Source organism: Tursiops truncatus, chromosome 6 (assembly GCF_011762595.2).
Source record: "Tursiops truncatus isolate mTurTru1 chromosome 6, mTurTru1.mat.Y, whole genome shotgun sequence".
NCBI classification, from domain to species: Eukaryota; Metazoa; Chordata; class Mammalia; order Artiodactyla; family Delphinidae; genus Tursiops; species Tursiops truncatus.
Window position 1 is genome coordinate 101406907 of NC_047039.1, and position 23132 is coordinate 101430038.

A 23132-nucleotide genomic window follows, 5' to 3' on the forward strand; every position below is an offset into this window, starting at 1 on the left:
TTCTTGCTGCCTTTTGGGGGGAACTGGTCATTGGGTTAGCACCGTAAATAACTAAGTGGTCACCCAGAAGACCATGGGGTGGGTTTGGCCCAGGCACCTAATTAATGTCACAATTCTGGCTCATACTGGGTTCAGAGGAATTAAGAGGCCAGACTTCTGACTTTTTGGGCTTTGGGAGCTTCTTACTTCAGGCAGTGACTGCAGTATGGGAGATAATCAATAAATATTTGCATTATTAGTGAATCACTTAATTGTGCTAAGAGCTTCTGACCTGGTCTCTTAGTCTTCAGCCACGTCCCCACCATCATTCTCCAGCTTGCGACATCAGTGATCACTCCAAGCCACAACACTGACTGCATCATTCCACTGTATATAGTCTTCTGTGGCTCCCCGTTGCCCTTGGAACAAAGTGAGAGATCTTCAGGGCTGTACCCAGGGAACCCAGGCACCACTTCCAGAGGCTGCCTCCTCCCTACCCACAGCCTCCTCTCTCATTCTCCCCACTCACCACGGCCTCCAACCAGTGTGAACAGCATGCAGTACTCCAGGCCTGCTAGGCTAATTCCTGCCACTGAACCCTTGCACTGCATCCCGCCAGCCCAGAACTGCTTCCTTCTTCTGTCCAACTCCTATTCATCTGTTAAGACTGAGCCCAGATACTGATCCGTCAGGAACCCCCCTTTATAACAGCCTTCCCTCCCTCTGGAAGAGGCTTAAACACCCATCCTCTGGGTCCCACAGCCCCATGCTTCCCCCAAGAAAGCAGTGAGCACACGGGACCCTAAATGCCTGTTTGCTTGTCTGTCTCCTCCACAGACCTGGAAGTTCGTTGGGACCTGGGCCTGTGTCTGCAAGAGAAGGATAGTAACACCTACTTTGCAGGGTGGCCATGAGGATTAAATGAGACGATGTACACAGTTGCCTAGCAATGTTCCTGGCACCTAGCAGGTCTTAATCTGTGTTGAACAGGTAAATGAATGGATAAAGATGGTACAGCTGGATGTGAGTCAGGGCTCCCGGAAGAAAAAACTAGAAGATTTTTCATTCAGAAGACAGGATTTAAGTGGTATTGACAAACCAGATGTCTGCCCCTGGAGGTGAGACAGCAGGCTTTATTATTCTCTTAGAACCAAATCCCCCTTTCATAGCAATTATTTTATAACATCCCCTTTACTATGATGAACCAGTATAGTATAGTATGTACACTAGTATAGGTAGGTATACTACCTGTAGGTTATAGTATAACCTACCTATATAATTTTTAAAATCACTATACTATATTTTAAAGACAATGATATAGTATATTTTGAAGACAAAGAAAAGGAGATAATAAAATAATACATATTTCAATAAATAATTGCTCACACGTGGCTTCAAGGAAGACACATAAATCTGTAAGATGTCTGTACCTCTTTCTAAAAAGCAGGTTGGGATTTAACAGACTTAAGACAATATTCAACTGAATACTGTTGACATTTTTTCTCTATATTTGACATTTTGAAGTAAGGGCTAAATAAGCCCCTTTCTATATTTATAACTAAAAATACAGACTGAGACATGGGGGAATGTATCGGTGTCTTAAGTTCAGCAGTGGCCTTGCCATCCACAGTATAATTTTCTGAAATGGTGAACAACTCTTGGTAAAGTTTTGAACAAAACAAAGTACAGTCTACCCTTGATTTACCCAGTAGTTGCATTCCTGGAAACTTCAGTGTATATGATAGATATGAGAGATAATTCTAGATATATAAAACTATAAACAGATTTTTCATTTACATGAGATGTGAAAATTGCTCAGAAAGATGTAAGTGGATTCTTTGTAATGTGGAACTTTCTGGTGCAGGCAATATACTGTGCAAATCTGGTCTCCACCCACTAATTGCTTATAGTTTCCCCAGACAACCAAAAACACCCGCATAAATACCCAAAATACCCTGCAGGGGGCAGCACTGCTCCCTTTGAGAATCACCACCCCCCAAAACTGGCTGAACCCAGGATCCCATCAGCCTGGATAGGACCCTCAGGGACTCAGCCCTGTTCCCACTCTCCTGGTGGAAAGCTCAGTCCAGACCTTCCAAGAAGGGAAGCCTCAGAGGAGGTTACAGAGCATGCGAGCTTGTACGTGCAACAGTGACCTGGGTACACTGCCCAGCTGAGGCTGCCTCCAAGGATAATGTTTGTAGATGGGGGTGTGAGCAAGAGGGACCCACACACCCCTAATGGCCCCCAACTGCTGCTACTCACACTGTGCCCAGGGGCACAGCCAAACCAGACTGGGGGTGGTCTTCCTGCCCAGGCTGAATCCAACTGAGCTCAGCCACCTGCTCATTACAGCCGAATCCGTAGTGTGGAGGAAACCAAGGTTTCTAATCTCATCTCTGCTGCTGACTCGCTGTGTGACCTTGATGAGACGCTTGACTTCTCTGGGCCTGATTTCCCCCTCCGTCGTGAGAGTTAGACAAAATTCTCTTTTTTGCCCTGAAAGTTTTTTTTACAAGGAAAGATAAATCAACATAGGAGGAAAATGCTGAAGTGACTCCTGGAAGCCCATCCCTAGTAAAACTGAGGTCAGTACCCTTTAAGGAATAAAATGAGCCATTTTATAATTAGCACATTAATTGCTTGTGCACTGATGACCCAGTGATTAGTGCACTAAAAGAGAAGTTTAAGCTGGACTGAGAGGAATAGGGTAGGCAAGAGCCTCAGAGGACTTAACACGCTGAAAGCCAAGAGGCATAACATTGGAAAGACAAAATGAGGCCTGGTATCAAGAGCTTTGAATGCCAGGCTTAAAGAAGCTTGTAGGTGGTAAACCCAGATGTCAGACCCAAGTGTGTCTGACTCATTCATTCATTCATTCACTCATTCATCCCACAAGTATGTTTTGAGAGCATTCTGCCTGCCCAGCACCCAGGGAATGAATGGAGCAGACAAGCTCTCTGCTCCCCAGAAGTTCACATTTTCACGACAAAAGACAGAAAATACACAAGCAAATTAACGCATTCACGAGATGATTCCAAATAGCAAGAAGCAATAAGAAAATCGAACCAGATAAAGAGAGTAGCTGAAGTGGAGAAAAGCGGGGGAGCTAATTCCAAAAGCGGGTCTAAGGAAGGCTGAGACCTAAAAAAGAAGAAAAAAATTAATCATGCAAAGATCCGTAGGCAGAGAATACCAAGCAGAGGGACCTTTAAGAGCATTGGCCTAGAGATGGGAAGAGAGAAAAGATGGGACTCTGAAGGGGCGTGGTACGAGGTGAGGTCAGAGGAAAGCAAAAGCACATAGTTCACAGTCTCATGGACCATGACAGAGTTCGGATTTTATTCTAAGAGCAATAAGAAGCCACTGGAGGATTTTTTATATTTTTAAAAGATGATCTGATTTCCTCTTTTTTGTTGTTTTTGTCAGGAAGATTCAATTTATCTTTTTTATAAGGGATTTTTTTTTATTGGAGTATAATTGCTTTACAATGTTGTGTTAGTTTCCGCTGTACAATGAAGTGAATCACCTATATGTATACATATATCCCCTCCCTCTTGGACCTCCCTCCCACTCCCCCATCCCACCCATCTAGGTCATCACAGAGCACCGAGCTGAGCACCCTATGCTTTATAGCAGGTTCCCACTAGCTATCTATTTTACACATGGTAGCGTATATATGTCAATCCTAATCTCCCAATTCGTCCCGCCCTCCCCTTCCCCCTCTGTGTCCACATGTCCGTTCTCTATGTCTGCATCTCTATTCCTGCCCTGGAAGTAGGTTCATCTGTACCATTTTTCTAGAGTCCCCATATCTGCGTTAATATACGATATTTGTTTTTCTCTCTCTGACTTAACTTCACTCTGTATGACAGACTCTAGGTCCATCCACATCTCTACAAAGGACCAAATTTCGTTCCTTTTTATGGCTGAGTAGTATTCCATTGTATATGTGTACCACATCTTCTTTATCCACTCATCTGTTGATGGACATTTAGGTTGTTTCCATGTCCTGGCTATTGTAAATAGTGCTGCAATGAACATTGGGGTACATGTGTCCTTTTGAATTATGGTTTTTAAATATCACTCAGGATGCTCTGGGGAGAGTAGACCATAAGTTAGAAAAAGGCTGGGAGGCTGAGAGATCAGTTAAGAGGCCACTGTAGCTGTCCAAGAGGAGGAAGAAATGGCTTAGGCTGGGATTCTAGCAATGAGACCAGTAGGTGGGTTGGGCTATTTTGGATATAGCACCAACAGGACTTGCCCATGGACTGTGCAGAGAGGTGAGGGGAAAGGAGAGCTCCCTAGATGGCCCCAGAGGTGTGTGGTGCCCTGAGTGGTGTCCGATGGTCTTCACACCTGATTACATCCTTTGCGGGACTGGGGGTTCATCCTCCACAGCAGCAGATTCTGGACACGACGGAAAATGCCTTCCCAGACTGTGTTGCATTTTGTCTTCCTGGAACATCCGCCCCACTTTAGTTCTAATTCTCCCCTCTGAAAGCACAAAAAGGAGAATCGATTCCTTTTCCTCCGAATTCTCTCCAAAGACTTTGAGACTTCATCCGCCTCCTGCCTCTTCTTGTTCCAAGAAATGAGCACTTTCTCTTGGGCGGCCAGAGGAGGGACTTCCACAAGCTGGCCCTTACTGGTCTTCCTGCTTCTTTCATCTCCTCTCTCAGTGTCCTCTCCTCCCTCATATTCCCATCCCCATCCATTCATTGCGCGCGCGCGCGCACACACACACACACACACACACACACACACACACACACACACACTGATCTCCACGATGGGAGGGTTGATAATCTCATTTCGAACTCATCTCCATCTGCCCCCTTAGTGTCTGCCCAGCCACTGAAGTTTTCAGAAGGAAAAATCGAGGAATGAAACCCATTGTTTCTGAGCTGATCACAGAGCAGCGACTCACACGGCTTTCCAAATCCCGGCTCGAAGAGGGGTTATGCTAAGCTCCCAGCTGACAGCATCTCAGAAGGGAATCTGATATCAAGAGGTTGGCATTGGATCATGGGGTCCTCTCCTCCCACTCCTCAAATTTTTTGGATGGGTTGAGAAGATGCTTTTCTTCCCCTAACGGGTTTATCTCAGCCTGTCAGTTTCAGGTGTGAATCACCCACTTAAAGAGTATTTCCAGGCAGTTACATCTCCTTTCCCATCAAACCCTAGAGAAATTAACAAAGGGTAATGGACTTAAGAAGCCCCCAATGCCAAGACCTGAAGGTTGACAAAGAGGCTCCAGAGCTACCCACCTCTTTCCCTATTTTCTCCCCTCTCAGTAGTTGATTTTATTAGCTGAAAAGCCCTATTTAGCCAGACTGCAGTTCCTATTTTAGGGCCTACCAGGATTCCCCCAGGGAAGATCACCAGTGAGAGAAAAGGGCTTTTTGAAGATTACATATGAGCAAAAAGAGAGAGCCTTTGAACACTGATGGAGATTCTGGGCTTCAAACTCCAGCTAGGGCTCCAGATCTCACGCAAAAATAAATGGGCAAAAGGGAAAGAGATAAAGGGAGGAGGTAACCGTTACAAGAACTAGAGGAATTCAGATATTGCAGGAGTGCAAAGAAAACTGAGAATCAGGAGCGCTGGTGATTTATCCAGGCTTTGTGACCTTGGGTAAGTCAGTATACCTCTCTGAGCCTTTTTTGTTCAACACATGCTGGTTGATAAATGCTTTGGGCTAAGTGCTGTGCTGGGTAATGGAGATTCCAAGGCAACCAGATGCTCTCCAGGAGCTCACAGTTCTGTGGGGCAGCCAGGAGAAAGGATAATTGTAGCATAATGTGACAAGGGCCTCCCCATCTACAAAACCAGCAGCTTTTATAGATGGAAAATAATAACAAAGATGGCAATAACTAATATCTGCTGAGCTCCAAGTCCTCCTGGACACATGGAGACTCCCCTGACCTCCCACTGCCATGGACAGAGCTCTGGGGCACCTGGCAAGGTCCCCCTCCCTTCCTCCCACTTCCTTCCAGTCCTCAGAGCTCAGATACACCACTGCTATTTGCCCTGAGGCCCCCAAATCTAATACCATCATACGCTCTATCTTGGTCCACATCAGGAATCCCCCACATCCCTGGGTTCCTAGACCATCCCCCCTCCTCAGGACCCTTAAACCCACTGGGCTCTACATCCCTACCCAAACCTATGCCCTCTGCAGTTGCCTCTATCCTAACAATAAACTTCTGCAAACATTCACCTTCTAGCTCCAAGTGAGATCTGATCTCCCCAGGGACACTCTTTCCCTGGAGGCTGTTTTCTCTCCCACAGTCCTGCCACTCACATTGCTCCTTCCTACTCTTCACTGCCGCTTCCAGAGCAGTGCCTCCTCCCGGAAAGCCTCCAGCTCTAAAGCTTATCCCCTCATATGAGAGCACCCTCCTTTTTGTGACCTGCAGGTCACTATCCCTGACTCCCTAAAGGCTTTACCTCCTGGTTCACTGGCGCTCTTTCCTACACAGACTTAGTTTCAGTATCCATGGAAATGCTCTTCTCAATAGCCTGCTCTGTCATTCTCTGTCTCCCTCTCATGCAAAAGTCACACCTCGGTCACTCCCTGCTGTGCTTATACCGTGTCCCTTATCATGGCCAATAACAGTTCTCACTCCATAACCTCAGTTTCAAGAATCCCATTCTCTAGGCTCTGCTTACTCTGAGGTCACTGATTCTCCTACCTCACTAGGTTCTAAGGTCCATTGATTCTGCCACCTTTTCACTGCACTTCACCCCATATGTCCACACTTTCCTCTCTGCCCATCTAAGAAGTCATGGTCAATCATCACTATCATCATCACCATCACCATCTCCATCATCATCACCACCATCATCTTCATTGTCATCATCATCACCATCACCATCATCTCACCATGACCATCATCACCGTCACCACCACCACCACCATCATCATCACCATCATCACTGTCATCATCACCACCACCACCATCATCAACATCATTCATCATCATCATCTGCTTGCATTACCCTTGTGGCAGGGAGTACATTCTAAAAACTGACTGCAACGACACCTCCCATCTCACATGTACTTCTTTTTTTTTTCTTCACATCTTTATTGGAGTATAATTGCTTTACAATGGTGTGTTGGTTTCTGCTGTATAACAGAGTGAATCAGCTATACATATACATATATCCCCATATCTCCTCCCTCTTGTGTCTCCCTCCCACCCTCCCTATCCCACCCCTCCAGGTGGTCACAAAGCACCGAGCTGATCTCCCTGTGCTATGCGGCTGCTTCCCACTAGCTATCTACTTTACATTTGGTAGTGTATATATGTCCATGCCACTCTCTCACTTCGTCCCAGCTTACCCTTCCCTCTCCCTGTGTCCTCAAGTCCATTCTCCACCTCTGCGTCTTTATTCCTGTCCTCCCCTAGGTTATTCAGAACCTTTTTTTTTTTTAGATTCCATATATATGTGTTAGCATACAGTATTTGTTTTTCTCTTTCTGACTTACTTCACTCTGTATGACAGACTCTAGGTCCATCCACCTCACTACAAATAACTCAATTTCGTTCCTTTTTATGGCTGAGTAATATTCCATTGTATATATGTGCCACATCTTCTTTATCCATTCATCCTATGATGGACACTTAGGTTGCTTCCATGACCTGGCTATTGTAAATAGAGCTGCAATGAACATTGTGGTACATGACTCTTTTTGAATTATGGTTTTCTCAGGGTATATGCCCAGTGGGATTGCTGGATCATATGGTAGTTCTATTTTTAGTTTTTTAAGGAACCTCCATACTGTTCTCCATAGTGGCTGTATCAATTTACATTCCCACCAACAGTGCAAGAGGGTTCCCTTTTCTCCACACCCTCTCCAGCATTTATTGTTTGTAGATTTTTCGATGTTGGCCATTCTGACTGGTGTGAAGTGATACTTCATTGCAGTTTTGAGTTGCATTTCTCTAATGATTAGTGATGTTGAGCATCCTTTCATGTGTTTGTTGGCAATCTGTATATCTTCTTTGGAGAAACATCTGTTTAGGTCTTCTGCCTATTTTTGGATTGGGTTGTTTGTTTTTTTAATATTGAGCTGCATGAGCTGCTTGTAAATTTTGGAGGTTAATCCTTTGTCAGTTGCTTCATTTGCAAATATTTTCTCCCATTCTGAGGGTTGTCTTTTGGTCTTGTTTATGGTTTCCTTTGCTGTGCAAAAGCTTTGAAGTTTCATTAGGTCCCATTTGTTTATTTTTGTTTTTATTTCCATTTCTCTAGGAGGTGGGTCAAAAAGGATCTTGCTGTGCTTTATGTCATAGAGTGTTCTGCCTATGTTTTCCTCTAAGAGTTTGATAGTGTCCAGTCTTAAATTTAGGTCTCTAATCCATTTTGAGTTTATTTTTGTGTATGGTGTTAGGGAGTGTTCTAATTTCATTCTTTTACATGTAGCTTTCCAGTTTTCCCAGCACCACTTATTGAAAAGGCTGCCTCTTCTCCATTATATATTCTTGCCTCCTTTATCAAATATAAGGTGACCATATGTGTGTGGGTTTACCTCTGGGTTTCTATCCTGTTCCATTGATCTATATTTCCATTTTTGTGCCCGTACCATATTGTCTTGATTACTATAGCTTTGTAGTATAATCTGAAGTCTGGGAGCCTGATTCCTCCAGCTCCATTTTTTCACATGTACTTCTTGTGTTTCCTCTCCTTGAATCTGCATGTTGCAATAACTATGGCGGAAGAAATGCCAAGGCTAAGGCATAAGAGCGAGAGAGCTTCTGCCTTGTTTTTCTGGGACACTCACTCTTGGGGCCCAGCCACCATGCCACAAGAGGTCCATGTGGAAAAGAACTAAGGCCCTTCGCCCAGTTCCAGCTGAGCTCATGGATGACAGACAGCACCGGTTTGCCAGCCATGTGAATCACCATCTGTATTAGTTCCCTGGGTTGCTATAACAAATTACCACAAACCGGGTGGCTTAAAATAATAGAAATTTATTTGCTCACAGTTCTGGAGGCTAGAAGTCCAAAGTCAAGGTGTCAAAAGGACTAAACTCCTTTGGAAACTCTAGGGGAGAATCCATTCTTTGCCTCTTCCAGTGCCTGAAGTTTGAGGCGTCCTTCGGCGTGTAGCTGCATCACTGCCTCTGTCTCTTCTGCATGTCAAATCTCCCTCTGTTTCTCTCTTACAAGCACACTTGTAATTGCATTTAGGACCCCTGCAAGATAACCTCCCAGTCTCAAGATTCTTAACTTAATCACATATGCAAAGACCACTATTCCAAATAAGGTAACATTTACATGTTCCAGGAACAAGGTCCTGATATCTTTAAAGGGCTATTATCTGTCTACTACACGCTCTTAAAAGTGGATCCTCCATTCCCCAGTAAAACCACCCCAGCTGAGCAGAGACAAGCTGTCCCCACCAAAGCCCTGCCAAAAATGGAAGATTCACTAAAAAAATGAATGATTATTGTTGTTTTAAGCCTCTAAGTACTGGGGTGGTTTGTTACACAGCAACAGATAACTGTTACAACCCTCAACCGCCTTATTTGTTTCTTGCTTCATTACTCTTGCTGGTTTAGTCCAACTCTTCACCTGCTTTCAACCTGGACCTGGCAGCTGAATGTGATAAGAGGGAAGCACACAACCCTGCTGACTCTGCCTACTCTGAATCCACAGCCACTAAGCTCAGGTGGGCCCTTGGGGCTGCCCAGCCATCCAACTACATTTCCCTAATAAGAATCACTCTCTTAAACGCTATTTCACTCCTTCTTTCAACTTAAACCTTCACTGCTTCCTCCCCAGCCTTAGTCTCAGTTGATGTCTTTGATTCCTATTTCACTAAGACAATGGAAGTGATCAGAAAAGAACTACCACAAGTTCCTCCATTACATCCATCAACCGTGTCCACCCATGGTCACTGATTTCCCTCCTGCTACTTTGGATGACCTCCCAGGTTCCAGCCACAACTCATGTTCACTAATCCAGTCCCCAAGGACACCACTCATTCTCCCCCTTCTTCTGCATCATCACTTCTGCCTCTGCCTGTATAATTCCCATCAATGTTAGACATGTTTTATTTCTCCCATTTTCTCTAGCTACCAACATTCCTCCTCACCTTTAAAATAAAAGAATGGTTCATACTCACGTCTCTGATGCCTTTCCTCCCATTCTCTGTTGAATCAAATCAGACTTTCCACCCCATATTTTACTGAAAACAGCTCTTATCAAGGTCATCCAATGTTGCCAAATCCTAAGTCCTTGATCTTACTTAACCCATGAGCAACATATATGAGTTTCTTGGGGCTTCTATAACAAATTACCACAAACTAGGTGGCTTAAGGCAACAGAAAGTTTAGAAGCTAGAAATCCAAAATCAAGGTGTTGGTAGTGTCATGTTACCTCTGAAGGTTCCAGGGAAGAGTCTTTCCTTGCCTCTTCCAGCTTCTGGTAACTACTGGCCTTCCTTGGCATTCCTAGGCTGGTAGCTGCATCACTCCAACCCCTCTACCTGCATTCATCCTCACATGGCCTTTTCCCCTCAGTGTGTCTCATGTGTCCTTTCTTCTTCTTGTAAGGACATCAGTCATTAGATGGAGGGCTGACCCTAATCCAGCTTTGCTAATTACATCTGCAAAGACCATATCTCCAAATAAAGTCACATACTGAGGTTCCAGGTAGACATGAATTTGGGGGGGACACTAATCCACCCATAATAGCAACATATAGCACCGTTGATCATTCTTTCTTGGAAACACTTCTTTCTCTTTTCTTCCAGGACACCCCACTCTCTGGGTTCTCCTCCCACTGCAGTGACCACCCCTCTCAGTCTCCTTTGCTGGTTGCCCCTTATCTATCTGAGTGCCCCAAGCTTGGCCCTCGGAGGCCTTATCTTCTCTTCCCATGCTCCTTCCCTAGGTGACCTTGTCCAATTTCACGTCCTCAAATCCCACCTGGATACTGACAACTCCAATTTCCTACCTCTAGCCTCAACCTCTCTCCTGAACTCTAGACTCATTCACCCACCTTGTCTGTCTAAGGACCATCTCAAAATTAGTATGTTTGAAATCAAAAATCCTAATTCTTCTTCCATTCTAAAAAAAAAAAAACTGTTACACCCACAGAATCTCTCATCTCACTCACTGGCATTTCTCAGGTCACAAAACTTAAAGTCATTCTTGATTCTTCTCCTCACATCTCACCTCCAAATGTAACAACAAATCCTGCTGACGTCACCTTCAAAGTATATCCCATATTCAGCCACTTCCCACAACCCTATCACCCCAACCTGGTCCAACCCACCATCATCTTTTAGAGCTGGGCTCAGAAAACCACAGCCCATCAGCCAAATCCAGCCTCCCATCTGTTTTTATAAATAAAGTTTTATGGAACAGTCACACGCATTTGCTTCCAGTTGTCTGTGGCCACTTGTTTACCTTCCAAAGGCAGGATGGAGTAATCGCAAGAAAGACTATGTGGCCCATGAAGCCGAATGTTTACTATCTGGTGCTTTATTCAAAAAGCTTGCCAATCCCTGGCCTGGACTATTAGTCACAGGTCTTCCTCTCTCCACCTTTGCCCACATTATGGTCAATTCTCAACCCAGCAGACAGAGCATCGCTTTTTAAACCTGAGTCAGCCCCAGCCACTTCCCTGCTTAGAATCCTTCCCTGCCCGCTCGTCTCACTCCTCCTGGCCCACCCGGCCCTGCAGCTCTAACCCCCAGCTACCTCTCTGCTCTTATCTCCGGCTGCTCTCTATCTTCAGTTTTTCCAGCCGCACCAGACGTGTTCCTGCTCCTAGAAAATTCTAGGCATGCTCCTACCTCCAGGGCTTTGCATTTTCTATTTTTCCTCCACTTCTCATAATCCTCACTAGGCTCCCCTTGCAATTCTCATGTCCTCAGGAGACCTTCCCTGTTCACCAGTGTGAAATAGCACCGTCCCCCCAAGCTCTCACTACCCACCTTCATCTGTTCTACTTCCATCCACAGTGTATCATCAGCTGATGCACACACTTTCTTTTACTTTATCTGATTATTTCTTGCCTTCCTGCGATCTGCCTTCTGCATGATACACATCATTTTATCCCAGGCACTTAGCTCAATGCCTGGAACATAGTAGGTGCTCCATAAAGATCTGTGGTGTGTGGGCTTCCCTGGTGGCGCTGTGGTTGAGAATCTGTCTGCTAATGCAGGGGACACGGGTTCGAGCCCTAGTCTGGGAGGATCCCACATGCCACGGAGCAACTAGGCCCGTGAGCCACAACTACTGAGCCTGCGCGTCTGGAGCCTGTGCTCCACAACAAGAGAGGCCGCGATAGTGAGAGGCCCGCGCACCGCGATGAAGAGTGGCCCCCGCTTGCCACAACTAGAGAAAGCCCTTGCACAGAAATGAAGACCCAACACAGCAAAAATAAATTAATTAATTAATAAACTCCTACCCCCACCACCTAAAAAAAAAAAAAAAACTAGAGAGCTCTCTCTCTTTAAAAAAAAAAAAAGATTTGTGGTGTGAGTAAAGGACTAAAAGAATGAACGCTCACTGCAGGTCAGTCCCTGTGCTAAGCTTTGTACATGCCTTAAATCACTACCCTCACAATAGCCTGCGAGATAAGCACCGAGGCGAAGATCCCGGAGACTCCTGGCCGGGGCTTAAAGTCAAGTGTGACACAAAAGCTCTCGGTGCTAACCATCTCTGCCTCCTAAAATCGTGCTGTTCTGTCAATTTTAAACGATATTTTCACCTGTGAGACCATCATGCTAGCAACCCAAGTGTCCAATGATGGATGAATGGGTAAGCAAAATGTAGCACATACATGCAGTGGAAGATTATCAGCCTTAAAAAGGAGGCATATTTTGACACACCCTGTGACATGGACGCACTGTGACATGGAACCTGGAGGACACGATGCTCAATGAAATAAGCCAGACAGAAAAGGACAAATATTGTAAAATTCTATTTGTATCAAGTATCTAGACTCATCAAAATCATAGAGACAGAAAGTAGAATGGTGGTTGCCAGCGACTGAGGGAAGCGGGGGGAAACAGGGAGTAATTATTTAATGGATAGAGGGTTTCGGTTTTGTAAGATGAAAAAGGTCTTGAGATGGATGGCGGTGATGGCTGCACAACAATGTGAACGTACTTAACGCCACTGAATTGTATGCTTTACATGGTTCAGATGATCCATTTTCTGCAATGTCTATTTTACCACAGTGTTAAAAAAAAAGAGATTGTAGTCTTCCTCACTGCAAACTGCCAAGTGGGTCTAATCTTTCAGTTTCCAAAAGAGGAATGTGAGGGTCAGAGGACAAAGCCAAGGCTATTGGAGGTAAGAACTTGAACCCAGGCTCCTCCAGCTTCTTGGTGGACAGAGTTCACTGCTTCTCCCCACGCTGCCTTCTCCAAAGGCAGCGGAAAGTTTTCACTGGATGTATTTACTACACTTTAAATGACAGGAAATTTCTTTTTTCCATTCCTCGGGTGGATTAGGAACTCCTGGAAACATCTTTCCTCCCTGCCCCGATCCAGCCCTGAGCTGGAGTGGAACAAAGTGACCGCAAACACAGAAATTGTCTTGGAAGAGCCAGCAGGAGGGGAGGGTGCCATGGGAGATGTTCCTGTATTAGCATATGCAAATTGGCCAGGGTAAAGAAAACTGGGAAAGCTGCTATTTTATCATTTGTGGTAATTACAGTCATTTAGAGTGGTGAATCAATGGGTTCCTGAAGGTAAAAGCATCTCGGCAGCATAATGTGATGTGATTAAGAAGTTCTGATTAAGAACCGCTGTCATTTTCACTCAAAAAAATTGAGGAAAGAGACTGGGGTCAGAAGTGCAGCAACACGAGTCATAAAGGCGGGGACTTCAGCCTGCCAGGCCCTGTCCCCAGCGCTGAAGACACAGAGAGGAATAAGAATGTCCCTGCCTCTCGACATTCACAGAGGAAACAAAACCATGGAGAATGACTATTCAAAGATACTGTGATAGATGTAGTGATCATGCATGTAAAGGAGTATAGAAGAAGGAATCATTAACTTTGTCTCAGAAGGAAAGAATGGGAAAGTTTCAAATAAAATGTGATATCTGTATAGGGTTTTGCAGTATCAATAGGAGTTTGTGACTGACAGCAGCCAAAGACAAGGGATTTGCAGGTGGAAGTAACAGTGTGTGCGAAGGGATAGAATAAAAGTGCATTTGGAGAACTCCACGGGGAAAGTGGAGAGTGAAGGGTTGCAGCTTATGAAGCTGGAGACACTGACAAGGCCATTGTAGGGAGCTTGGGCATGACTCAGCTGCTGATGGGAGGATAAAGACGGGGCAGAGGAATGACCTGACCAGAACTGAATTTTAGGAAAACTTGGTGAAGGTAGCCAAAAGGTCAGTGCAATAAACCAGGAACGACGGTAGGGGGACGGCAGTGGAGGGACAGGAGTTTGGAGGCCAGATGAGATCAGAACAACTCCCTGACACAGAAGCAGGAGATTCAACCAACTGGGAACTTCACAGGTCACAACTGCAAGGGACCTTAACTACCATCTGACTCACCCCCCCATTTTACAGATGAGCAAACCGAGGCTCAGAGAGGTTAAGGCACCTGTTTGAGGTCTCAGCTAATAAGCAGTGGAGGAGGGGTTTGGCACCGGGACTCTCTGACTTCAAAGTCTGAGCTGTCTGCTGCTCCACAAACCTCTGGACACAAAGCAGAACAGTCATCCCAAGCCTGTGTCATCTGACTGGGGTGTCAGAGAGCTGACAGTGGATGCTACCTTCCATGTTGTTGTCACTGAGAGTGGCAAGCTCAGGGGAGACCTTGTGGTCAAGCCCCTCCAGGAGTGTCATGTGGTAGAGGGGGAGATTTTCTTCCCATGCATATCACAGGGAGTCCAGTCACTGCCCACCCCAGAGAAAGGAGGAACAATCTGACCTGCCCACCTTATGAGAGTGAGTTCCCCGTCCCTGTGGGTATGCCAGCCAAGGCTGAGCACCCACCTGCCTGGGATGCTCTAGAGAGGATGCCTGCACTCCAAGAGATTTTTAAGGTAGTTTTGAACTCTAAGGTTCTATGATCTCTGCGGGATGAGACACATACCCAAACAACACAAACACCCTTTAATGAGCTGTCGCTGAGGAATCATTTATTAATTCATTCCCAAGCAGAGTATTTTGGGAAACACTTTGGTTGGAGAAACACAGAAGGAGAGCAAGGACTCTTAGGGGTACCTAACACAGCTGGCCTTAAAGGATGAGCAGAGGATGTGTTCCAGCAGAGGAACAGAAAATGTTAAGGCCCAGAGGCAAGAGAGAGTGTGATTGTGCATCTGAAAGACCACAGAAGGTCAGCATGGCTGCAGGCAGCATGGGGCGAGTGGAGGACCTGGCAGAGATGAGGCTTCAGTCAGGGTCAGGGCCAGACTCTGCCTGGAGGGCCGTGGAGAGCCAATGACAGTCAAGCAGCAAAGTGATGGGCGTTTTAGAAAGTTCCCTCTGACGGCCATGTGGAGTCGATGTAATTCATTCCTTAAGACTATTTTAGATAAGAAGGAGAATAAAAGCCTTCCTTGGCTCCCAAACAGCAGTGTGGGCCCGGAAGGTTTCCATCACAGTCTAGGGCAGAGGTCTCCTCCCACATCAGGACCCCAGAACTCTCAGCAGCCATTCCAGTGCTGGGGGCCGCATCCCAGAGATGCCTGTGGCAGCCAGGGCTGCTGAGCCTTGGCCCGTGTGGCCCTCTGAACGCCAGCCCCTTGCTCGATGCCTCGGCCCAGCCTCACCACTGACAGATGGAGCGTTTGTTGACGCTCCGGTGACAGCTTGAAAACTCATCTCCTCCCTCTGAGCCGGCCCATTCCACCTCGTCCTCCCATATGCCATCTCATTTTAAAACTAGCAGAACAACTCGGCTAGAGCAATTCCGACTTTTTCCATCTGTGCCGAGTTAATTAAGAGGGTAATGAGAGCTGGGAATGAACGAGGCCTGCGTTAATTCAAGGTATTATTAAGAGAGGCATTTCTAATATATATATATACATGTGTGCACAGACCAAGGCCCAATGGGTTGGGTGTGCCCCCAGGTCAAGGGCGTCCACGGTGTCCGCGGTGGGAGGGCTCCGGGGAAGCAGGGAGATGGGAACCCCACTCGTATTCCCCACAAACACAGATTCATCACCTAGTCTGTGCCTGACTCAGTGAATACAGAGAGCTTCTCTTTATTACAGAATCACTCATCGATTACCTAACAGTTCCAGGTACATCAAAAAGTCACAGAACATACTGCATAGCACAGGGAACTCTACTTAATGCACTGTGGTGACCTAAATGGGAAGGAAATCCAAAAAAGAAGAGATATATGCATATGTATAGCTGATTCATTTTGCTGTACGATAGAAACTAACACAACATTGTAAAGCAACTATACTCCAATAAAGATTAATTTAAAAAAAAAAGTCACAGAAGACCAACAGAATAAAAAGCTGAGACCAGAACCCAGGTCTTCTGACTCCCAGTCCAATGGGCCTACAGGCAAAAATAGCATTGAGAACAGAAACTAATGGATGAATAGCTAATGTTCATTGAGCATTTACTATGTGTCATCCATCATTCTAAGCACTGTGTTTGTGCATTATCTCATTTAATTTTCACAAAGACTCTAAGAGGCAGGTCCTATTGATATCATTCCCTTTTGCAGATGAGGAAACTGAGGCTCAGAGAGACTGAGAGACTCGCCGAAGATGCCACAATCAGGAAGCAGCACAGACAGAATTTTTATGATGCCGAAATCAAACTATCTTGCTAAGTAAGGCCAGCCCCCGGGATCAAGGAGACAGGTATTTGTGAAGTTTTAGGGGCGTAGAGAAGGGGGACCTAATCTGACCTTGTGTAAGTAGGTGAGAAGGGAGCCAAAGAAGGCTTACTGGAGGAGGGGACAGTCAGGCAGACTCTGAAATGACTCAGATGCAGCCATTTTTTACTGAGTGTCCGCTGTGTGCTGAGCAATCCGCCAGCCATTTAAGGTCTCATTAAACCTGCCTAGCCCTGGGATGGAGGCATCAGTGTGACCAGTGGGGAAACTGACAATGTTCAGGAAGAGGACCACCGTCCAGGGCCTTCCAGGTTATGAGTGAGGCAGACGTGAACTCAGGTCATTCTGACTCTACTGCGTGCTGGGTCCTCAGCCCAGGATGGGAGCACATGAAGTGGAGTGAGATGCAGGGGGATGGGGGTGTGCCCCAAGGACACCAAACCAAGAGAGAGCTGAGGGGCCCAGGGTCAAGAGCCCCTTCCCCATCCCAAGAGTCACGACACCTGGGTTCTAGTCTCTGGTGTCCCGCCAGCCCAACCTAAGACCTCGGGCAGTCACTCAGCCGCCACATCTGTACCTTGGAACAACTAAAGACCCCTTCAGATCTAGGATTCGATGCTCTTGTCCCCACCCCCATCAGCCTGGCCTGGGACACAGCCATCTCTTCTCACCTGAACCTGACCATGCACCAACTCAGGGGTAAACTCATGCTCTCTCTCCAGCCCAGAGGGTCAAGTTCACACACTGAGACCCACCTTCAAGGCCCTTCACACTCCGTCCCCCAACCTCCCCTTCCCCCTGACCCTCCCCCAATCCCATGCCCCTGCATGTCATCACCAGCCCCTCGGTTCCGTTCCGCCCCTCGCCCTCCCCCTCCATGAAGCCAGAAATACGAGGGTCAATCTTGTCTCCTCCTCAACCTGTGACCACTGACCGGTCACCATGTCCTGTAGATTGTCTCTGAAACGCATCTCGTCTAACCCCCATTCCCCCACAGCGGTGGTTCCTCACTGCCACCACCGTAGCCTGGGCCACATCTCTTCCCTTGGCACTTTGCAACGCCCTCGTCCAGGGGCTCTCTCCCTCCCACCTTCCCCTCCAGGTCCCCCTCCACACCTCCTGAAACAAAAAAAATTGTGTGCACAAGTGTTATTTTATTATAGGAGACCGTCTAATTTACACATCAATACATATTTCAAGGAAAACATTGAGGCATCACAAAAGGATGCACAAATTAAAAATTTCAATGTGCAAAATTCAGCAAGGAAATGCACATGAAAACTTAGGTCTGGACCATGTGGTTATTCCTGTGCCACCGTAAAGGCAAAATAAAACTCCCAGAATCCCCAAATGGAAGAAGATCTTAAGAATGTAACAGAAGCATTTCCACACACTGGTTTCAATAGTCTGGTGCGTGCAAGACTCAGGGAGTGTTTGCTCTCTGCAAGGAGAGGAGGGAAGGTGTTTCACGTGACTGCCCTTTTGGACCTTCCGCTGCTCTACGGTGCCACTGATGGTCGAGTCGCATGAGCTTCTGAGGTTTGCTGGGATGCTCAGCTTCCCAGGGTACCGGATTGGTTTTTTTTTTTCAATGATTACAACAAGTTTCTGACAATGGAATGGAATGCAAGGGAATGAACAGCAACCATTCTCATACCCATTAAGGAGGCCACTACCACAAAAGAAAAGACTAAGGATGGACAAGGATGTGGAGAAACTGGAACCCTGTGCATTGCTGGTGGGGGATGAAAAATGGCGCAGCTACTGTGCGCCGATTCTTCAAAAAGTGAAAAATAGAATTACCAAATGATCCAGCAAGTCCCCTTTAGGTATATACCCCAAAGAATTGAAAGCAGGGACTCAAACAGATATTTGTACACCCATGTGCATAGCAGCATTATTCACAAGAGCCAAAAGGTGGAAGCCAAGTGTCCACTGATGGATGGATAAAGAAAATGTGATATATACATAAAATGGAATATTATTTAGCCTTAAAAAGAAATGAAATTCTGACACACGCTACAACATGGATGAACCTTGAGGACATTATGCTAAGTGAAATAAGCCAGACACAAAAAGACAAATACTGTCTAACTCCACTTATATGAGGAACTTAAAATAGTTAGGTTCAGAGAGAGAGAAAGTAGACAGTGGTTGCTAGGGGCTGAGGGGGGAAAGGGGAGTGACTATCTAATGGAGAGAGAGTTTAAGTTCTGCAAGATGAAAAGAATTCTGGAGACGGATGGTGGTGACGACTGCACAACAGTATGGATGTACTTAATACCACAGAACTGGACACTTAAAAACAGTTTAAGTGGTACATTTTATGTTATGTCTATTTCGCCACAATTGACAATTTTTTAAGTGTATCCCAAAAAGAGGCGGAGAGGATAGATGGCAAAAGATGAGGCTCTGATCACGGCAAAGGTTACAAGAACTGCTAGTGAAATAAGTTCTTTCTCCCTCATCAGGATCAGGAGTTGGGGAAGTCTGTGGTTGGTGTCGGGGGCAGCCCGGTGGGTGCAGCTGAGTGGAAAGAAGATGCTGACGAGCACATATGATGAGGTCATCCTCCTGCTCATGACCTCCCCTGGCTTCCCTGGCATCCCAAGACTCTCCTGAGCCCCTTTCCAGTCAAATCACTCCTGAATACAGGCAAACACGCCATTCTAAAGTCAAGCCCTACACTCTGCACACATTCTGCCGTATTATTCCTTCCGCCTGGAAGTTTCTTGCCTGTTGCTTGTTAAGACCTGATACATCCTTCTCTAGGAGGACTTCCCAAGTCCCATCCAGCTACTCCGAATGTCACACTCAGGCTATTTTCATGCCCTGAATCCTTGTTTTATAGCTTCCTGCTGGACGGAGCTTTCTAAGCACAGATGTCCCATGATAGAGTCATCCTGTATCCCCACCGGTGCCTACAACTGTGCTCTCCATACAGTAGATATACCCACTAAGCCTGGATTTGTCTCCATATAACCCAAAACTCAGAAGAACGGTAGGTTCAAAAGGAAGGACGTGCATCCTCTCTCAAGTCAAAGAAACAGGCATCAGGAACCCAGAGACCTTCTGTCTTTCTGCTCCACTTCTCTCAGTGTGGCTTCCCTTTGCAAATCCACCTCATTGTCATCCAGGGTGGCTGCTGGAATTCTGGCTACCATGCCCTGCAGGCAGGAGGGAGGAGAGCGCAGGAAAGGGTGATGTAAGGAATGGGCTCCCTGTAAGCGGTCTCCCTGAAGGCATCCCCTAATCTTCTGTTTAGATTTCACTGGGCATAACTTGGTCCCTTGGACACATCTTAAAAAGGACCCTGGTTGGAGCTTTGTGACCACCTAGAGGGGTGGGATAGGGAGTGTGGGAGATGCAAGAGGGAGGCGATATGGGGATGTATGTATACAGATAGCTGATTCACTTTGTTATAAAGCGGAAACTAACGCACCATTGTAAAGCAATTATACTCCAATAAAGATGTTAAAAAAAAAAGGACCCTGGGAAATATAATCTTTCAGATGGGCATACTTGCATCCCAAATAAGATTGGGATTCTGTTACAAAGAGGGGATGGGTTTTGGATGGAAACTAGCAAACTCTCCAATGGTAGACACTAACCCACAGTGAACAGCTGAGTGAGCCAGGGAACGAATGATTCCTGGGACCACCATGGGCCAAGCCTCTCGATGAAGCTTTGGTAGGACAAAGCTGGGCATTAATCTCTCCTCCAGGACTGCTGCACCTCTGCAAGACCCCAGCTCTATGGAATGATGACGTCACAAACATATATTTGGGGTCACCCATTTCACCCCGTCGTCCACTTTCCTTTCATGGGAGACAAGACAAGAAGCAAGAAGTCACTTTGGAGACTGAAGGTTCTCCATTCAAATCCTGGGGACAGCATCTCCCAGCTTTAGGACCCACACAAGATGTTTCTCTAAACCTCAGTTTCCTTAACTGCAAAATGGGAACAATGTCCCATCGCCGAGAACTGTGGAGCCTGGCATCTCGCAGGCCTCCTTCCTGCTGTTCCCGCTCCTGCCCTGGTGCCAGCATCTCATTCTCTGAGATCTGGGGCTCAGCCGGCTGCCAGCCAGTCTCCGCCAAGAGGCTTGTAGTGAAAATCGGACGTAGTATGTATACAACACCTGTCCCAGACCTGGCACAGGATAGGGCCGGTGTGGAGGTGGGAACTGCGGCACCAGGGCGTGTTTCTCAAGAAGTATTTCCATTGTAGCTGGGAGGGGAAAACGCATTTGAAACCAGAAGAAGTAACTGTCAAACGGTGTAATGCATCACGGTAGCAGAGTCAGCGAGATGCTGAAAGAGGGTCATTTGGTGGCTCCCCCCGAAGGACCCCATGAAAGCAGCCACCATGACAGCCACAGGGAAGGCCACCTGGCCTTTCCAAACTAACCTCCCTCCCAGACTGCTGCTTTGCTTTGTTTTGTTTTGTTTTATCTGATTGCTTTATGGAAACCAGCCTCTCTCGGGGCATTGTCATAGCTCCTGAATAAGCTCTTAGACTCTTCCTTAGAAAAAGCTCAGAAAAATAACCAGAGCTAACATGTATTAAAGACTTACAGAGTTTCAGGCGCTGTGCTAGCATTTTACACCTACTATCTCACGCCTTCTTTACCAAAACTTTCTGAGGTGTGTACCATTATTAAATCCATTTCACAGAAGAGGAAACTGAGGCACGGAGAGGTTAGGTCGTGAATTCACGGTCACATAGCTAGCAGGCAGAGGAGCCGAGACTGGAAGGCAGGCTTCTGGCTCCGGCCTGTACCAGGTGAGATGGCCGTGCTTGCTTGCCTCGTCAGAACTTCGGCCCTCTCCATCTGTAAAATAACAATACCATCCTGCTCTAGTCAAGGGAAACGGGAGGAACAAAGAGAATCATGGAAAGCGAAGTGCTTTCTAAACCCAAAGGTTGACACGTGAGTTTAAGTCTCGCCTCTGCCCAGGTGATCTTTGTCCTTTTCAGGGGAGGGCCTCAGTTTCCCAGTCTTAGAAATGGGTTGCACTGAATTGTTAATCGTTCCTTCTAACTCTAGCATGAACTAAATTTTGATTTCCTTTTTGCATCATTGACCCAAACAAGGTAATTACTGTCTCTGTGAACAATCCTTATCAGACTTTTTCAACCTGAAACTTGACTCTCTTAGACTGAAAAAGAAAGTGTCAAAAATCCCCAAAAGACAACAAAGCTGCAGTTAAGTCACCCAGCAGAACACCTGTGTTCACATCGGTGCCCTAAGCATACGGAGTGTCACAGCCGATTGCTGAGCAGGCACTGTGGAGGGTGTTCAAATGCCACTTGAATCTATGTATCCCCCTTCTATACCTTCCTGCACAGCAAGACTCAGAGGTTAAAAACTACATTTCCAGGGCTTCCCTGGTGGCGCAATGGCTGAGAGTCCACCTGCCGATGCAGGGGACATGGGTTCGTGCCCCGGTCCGGGAAGATCCCACATGCTGCAGAGCGGCTGGGCCCGTGAGCCATGGCCGCTGAGCCTGCGCGTCTGGAGCCTGTGCTCCGCAACAGGAGAGGCCACAACAGTGAGAGGCCCGCGTACCGCATAAAAAAAACCCTACATTTCCCATATGTCCTTACAGCTAAGGATCCGGAGTTAAATCAGACTCCATCAATGAGACGCATTCCTGTGGGATTCAGCAGGCAGAAGGGAGGTCCCTGTGAGTGGGACCTTGGCCCATGAACTTTGCTGGAGTCTGGGATGCTGAACAGAATGTTTTCCCTTTGCTTCTGAGGACCACTTAGATCAGTGCTGCTACTCAGAGTGGCGTCTGTGCACAAGCTGCTTCAGCGTCACTTGGGAACTCTGAAGTAAAGCAAGGCTCCGAGGTCCCGCCCCAAACTCACTGAGTATGAAACTCTGGGGTGGGATCCAGGAATCTGTGTATAACACACTCTCTAGGTGATTTTCATGCATGTTAAAGTTTGGGAACCACAGGCTCAGAGTGCCTTACTGTGGGACCCTAGCTCTGGAAGTACCTGACATCTTCCATTGGGACCCCAGTTGTTAACATACACACACACACACACACACACACACACACACACACACACACACACACTGGGTCTACTATCTGATTTTTGTTAATATTTATAATTGCTTTATTCACCTTTTTAATAACATCCATACAATGACATGCAATACTCATGGATACAGTTTGATTAATCTTTCCATTTGTACACACGCGTGAAGCCGCCACCCAATCAAGGTATAGAACATTTCCAGCCCCCCGTAACACTTTCCACCCCCTCCAAATCAATTCTCCCCAAACGAAACTACTATTCTGAGCACCGTCTCCATAGAGTACCTTTGCCTGTTCTTATGCTTCAT